Genomic DNA, 6000 nt, shown 5'->3' with positions numbered 1-6000 from the left:
CCCCCACCAATACTATGTAATTCATTCTGGCTCCTTATAATTTTTTCATGTGAAAAATGTTATACAAAGGGAATCATATGATATGGAACTTTCCAGAATTGGCTTTTTTTTGTTACTCAGCATAGCTCTCTGGAAACTCATTCTGGTTGTGTGCATCATTTTCTTTTGTATTATTAAGCATATTCCATGGTATGGGTATATCACAGTTTAACTATTCACCCAAAGAAGGACATCTTAGTTGTTTCTGATAGTTTGACTATCATGAATAAGGTTGCAATAAATATTTGTGTACAGATTTTTATGTGAATTGTAAGTTTTCATTTCTCTGGAATAAATCCCCAGGAATGAAACTGCTAGATCATGGATCATGTGGTAACTGCTGATCAGTGTTTAAAGAAACTTGTCAAAAATTTTATGAGGGTCTCAGTCTTTTTACACTTCTACTAGCAGTATATGAGCAATACAGTTTCACTGCATGATTCCTTTTTATTATTGCTGTACTCAAGTGTGTGTAGTGGTAGGTCATGGATATTTTAATTTGCACTATCCCGATGGCTGATATTGAATACTTTTTCATGTGTTTATCTGCCATCTGTATATCCTTTTCAGTAATCTTTTCTTCATGTTGCTCATTAGATTGTTTTGGTTTAATTTCAAGAGTTCTCTACATATTTTAGATACTATACTTCTGGGAAATATGTGGTTTATAAATATTTGACCAAATGTAGCTTTTCTTTTCATCCTATTAACATGGTCTTCTGTGAAACAACATTTTATAGATTATTTTCTCTTAATGAGCACACTTTTGGTGAGAATTATCTTGGTCTAGCCCTAGAATCTCTTTTCTCCTTTGAGTTAATGTGGGAGGTTTAGTGAGGTTTATGTCAAGATTCTTTGTTTACAGGTTTCTCTCTCTTCTCTCACCCTCCTTCCCTTTGCCTTTTTCTCTCTTGCTCTCCCCTTCCTCTCTCTCTCTCTTATTTTGGCTTGTGGCAGTCTAATTATTTCTGTACCATTTCTTGAAAAGGCTATCATTCTCACATCGAATTGTTTTTCTCCCTTTGTCAAAAATCACTTGGGCATATTTGTGTGGTTCTATTTCAGAACTCTCTAATTGTTTTAACTGTTCTAGTTTCTTTGCTTTTCCATACAAATTTCTGAATAATTTTGTCCATACCTTTAAGATCTTGGTGGGACTTATTTTTGTAATGAAAATGTCAGTAAAGTTTAGCAGGAAAAGAATACACTAAGAATAGACTGAAAGTGGGTCATCTCTAGAGTGAGAATGACCTTGGTGGGACTCATAGTATTAGTAAATCTGTATATAAACTTTAAGCGAATTGGTAATTTTATTGTGTTTAGTCTTCCTATTTATGACCACATTAGTTCTTTCCACTTAATTAAAGCTAATTTTTTTTCCATTGGTATTCTGCTATCCTGAATACAAGTCTTAAACATGTTGTTTCCACTTAAGTGCTTAATTTTTTTAAGCTAAATTTTATATTTTAAGTTTTTATATGTGTGATCAATGTTAATATACAGAAATGCAATGGATTTTTATATGTTGTTCTTACATCCTTCCATATTGCTAAAGTCACTTATGAGTTCTGTCAGACTTTTTGTTAAATTCCTTGAAGTTTTCTATGAAAACAATCATGTCATCTTCAAATAGGGACAGTATTATATTCTTTTTCTTTCTTCATTCCCTCACAAGAATTTCCCCATGTTGACTAACAACAGAGTGGATATGTTGACATCTTTGTGGAGAGAAATTATGAGAAGCCTAAGAGAACTGGATATTAGCATAGCTGTACCCAATGTTCTGTAGGCTGAGATTGGCACAGCCCCAGCCACAGAAGAGGAAAATGCAAAACAGGGAGATCCAAGATGGCAACGGAGACAGAGCTGCAGACATCATGAGCTCCTGACCCAGAGACCCTTCCGAGAAGCTGGAGACATACCTGGCTGAGGTAAAGTACCAGGGACAGCCAAAAACACAGCACTTTAAACATGCAGAAGGCTTCTCCATGCCACGATCTAATAAAAGAACAGCCGACCTGCCAAATCCCCACTCTGAAAGTCTGCAGAGCCACTGCTCCGTTTGGCCAGGCTTTCCACCCCTCGGGCTGCACTAGGCCACAACTCCATGCCAGATCCACGCTTGGCAGAATCCCTGCCTCTTGGGCTGCACCGGATCCATGCACCACCGGGATAACTGCCCCACAGCCACCGGGATCCCCGCCATCCATCCGCGCCAGACCCCAGCCCGGAGCTGGTCCCACAGCTCACAGTGATACCTTCCTCCCCCCCCCACCGCAAAGCCCACCAACCTTCAGGCCCTGCTGAGCCCCAGCTACACGTGGGACAACCAGACCCCTGCCCCTTCTTCTCCCATCCACCAGGCCCTGCAGGGCTCCAGCTCTGTGTGGAATGACTGGAACCCTGCCCCACTGGGACAAGCACCAGCCTGGGACAAGCACCAGCCTGGCGCAAGATAGCCGCAACCACCAGCCCGCCAGGAACCCCGCCCCTTGGCGGAGCTGGCCAAAGCTCTACAGGCTTCCCAGATAACTGCTCCACCAGGCTCCCACTCAGGCCACCACTAGAGGGCTCCAAGCATGCCTAAGAGACACACACAGACTGGACTGGACACTAAAGAAGTAAAAACAACTAAGCCTGCAATCCTACTGTTACAGAACTGGTGATTTTTTTTTTCTTTTTCTCCCTTTTTTAAGGGTTTGGCAGCCTGGTTTGCTGTTTGATCATCCACTATCTCTCCCATTTTTTTTCTTTTTTTCATCTCTTCACTCTTCCTTTTATCTTTCATTCTCTTTCTCTTTTTTATCCTTCTCTCACGATTTTGTTAGTATTAATATTGTAACCCAGCTAATACCAAATTACACATAGTCCAGGGACAGAAATGGTACCTAGTGGAAATATGGGAAAAAGAAAGTGATGATAACCATTCTCCCACCAAAAATAAAGTAGTACAGGATTTAGAGTGAAATGAAGAAAACAGGTACCCAGATCCAGACTCCAACAAAATAAAGATAAACTATACCAAGGAACCCAATGAAGACCAGAATAACACCCTGAAAGAAGAAATTGTACAAGTAATAAATGAGAATTTCATAGAGATGCGACTAGACATGGTCAACCAAAATGTACAGGAGGCACTCAAGAAATTCGAAGAAAACAAAACTAAAGAATATCTGAAAACACAGAAACAAATAAGTGAAATCATAGGAGCCCTAAACAAACATTAAACTGAAACAAACATCACCATAAGCAAAGAGATAAATGGATTAAGAGCAAAAATTGACTATATTAATGAAGAAGTAACCCATGATATGGAAATCCTCAGAAAAAAGAGTGAAACAGAAATACAAAACAAAACAGAAAGCCATTCCAGCAGAATAGAACAGACAGAAGACAGAATCTCAGAACCTGAAGATGAAATGGCAATTAAAGGAAAAACTGAAGAACTATTAGTTAAACAACTCAAGACCTGTAAAAAGAAAATGTGAGAACTCACTGACTCCATCAAAAGACCAAACCTGAGAATCATGGGAAATGAAGAAGGAGAAGAGGTGCAAGCAAAAGGAATGTGTAATATATTCAACAAAAGAATAACAGAAAATTTCCCATATCTAGAGAAAACCATGCAAATTCAGGTACAGGAGGCCTCCAGAACAACAAACAGACCTGACCAAAATAGAACTATCCCATGACACATTATCATTAAAACAAGTACAAAGACTAGAGAAAGAATATTGAACACTTTAAGAGAGAAAAAACAAATAACATACAAAGGTAAACCCATCAAAATCATAGCAGACTTCTCAACAGAAACATTAAAAGCAAGAAGAGCATGGGGTGAGATCTTCTAAGCACTGAATGAAAATAACTTCAATCCTAGGGTACTTTACCCAGAAAAACTATCATTCAAAATAGATAAAAATAAAGTCTTCCATGATAAGCAGAAATTAAAACAATATATGACCACCAAGCCACCACTACAAAAGATTCTCCAAGGAATTCTGCACAAAGATAATGAAAGCAAGCAAAACCATGAAAGGGTAGGCAATAACAAACCAGAGAAGAAGAAAAGGCAAGAAAGTAAAAGTAACATTGATTCAGTTACACATATTCAAATTCTTAATCAACAAAGACAACTACATGACAGGGATCACCATGTACTTATCAATACTAACACTGAATGTTAATGGACTAAATTCCCCCATCAAAAGACACTGACTGCCAAACTTGATTAAAAAGGAAGATCCAACAATCTGCTGCCTACAGGAGACACAACTCATCGATAGATATAAGCACTGGCTGAAAGTGAAAGGCCGGAAGAAGATATATCAAGCCAATGGTCCCCCAAAACAGGAAGGAGTAGCAATACTTATCTTGGACAAAGGAGACTTCAAACCTACATTGATCAAATGAGATAAAGAAGGACACTCCATACTAATAAAAAGAGAAATACACCAAAAGGAAATAAAAATTATCAACCTATATGCACCCAATATCAATGCACCTAATTTCATCAAACATACTCTGAAGGACCTAAAAACATATATAAACTGCAACACAGTGGTAGTGGGAGACCTTAATACGCCCCTATCACCAATAGATAAAACATCCAAATAAAAAATCAATACAGAAATCCTAGAACTAAATTACACCATAGATCAAATGGACCTAGCTGATGTCTACAGAATATTTCATCCAACTTCTGCACAGCATACATTCTTTTCAGCAGCCTATGGAACCTTCTCCAAAATTCATCATATCTTAGGGCACAAAGCAGCCCTCAGCAAATATAAGAAAATAGAAGTAATCCCATGCATTCTATTTGGTCATAATGCATTAAAACTAGAAATAAACAACAAAAACAGCAGTAAAAACCATGCAAACAACTAGAAGCTGAACAACACACAGCTCAATGATCAATGGGTCATTGATAAAATAAAAGAGGAAATTAAAAGGTTCCTGGAAGTTAATGAAAATGAAAACACAACCTACCAGAACCTATAGTACACAGCAAAGGCAGTCCTAAGAGAAAAGTTTATAGCCATGAGTGCATATATTAAAAGGACAGAAAGATCTCAAATCAATGACCTAACACTAAAGCTCAAACTGCTAGAAAACCAAGAACAAGCAAATCCCAAAACAAGCAGAAGGAAAGAAATAATTAAAATAAGGGTTGAAGTCAATGAAATAGAAATAACAACAACAAAAATACAAAGAATCAATGAACCAGAAAGCTGGTTCTTTGAAAAAATAAGTAAGATTGACAGACACCTGGCAAACCTGACTAAAATGAGGAGAGAAAAAACCCAAATCAGTAAAATCAGAACTGCAAAAGGGGAGGTAACAACAAACACTACAGAAATCCATGAAATCATCAGAGACTATTTTGAGAGCCTATATGCTAATAAATTTGAAAATCTTGAAGAATTGGACAGATTTCTAGAAACTTAAAACGACCCAAACCTGAACCAAGAAGATATTAATCATCTGAACAGATATATAACACAAAAAGAAACTGAAGCAGAAATCAAGAGTGTCCCAAAAAAGAAAAGTCCGGGACCTCACGGATTTACTGCTGAATTCTATCAGATGTTTAAAGAACTAATACCAACACTCCTTAAACTGTTCCACGAAATAGAAAGGGAAGGAACACTGCCTAACTCATTCTATGAAGCCAGTATTACACTCATCCCAAACCAGAAAAAGACACCTCCAAAAAGGAGAATTATGGGCCAATTTCCTTAATGAATATTGATGCAAAAATCCTTAATAAAATAATGGCAAACTGAATCCAACAACACATCAAAAAGATCATACAACATGACCAAGTCAGCTTCATCCCAGGGATGCAGGGATGGTTCAACATACACAAATCTATAAATGTAATATAGTATGTCAATAGAAGCAAAGACAAAAACCACTTGGTCATCTCAATAGATGCAGAAAAGGCCTTCAGCAAGA

Source organism: Castor canadensis, chromosome X (genome assembly GCF_047511655.1).
Source record: "Castor canadensis chromosome X, mCasCan1.hap1v2, whole genome shotgun sequence".
Classification (NCBI taxonomy): domain Eukaryota; kingdom Metazoa; phylum Chordata; class Mammalia; order Rodentia; family Castoridae; genus Castor; species Castor canadensis.
Note: the sequence above shows the minus strand (reverse complement) of the source record.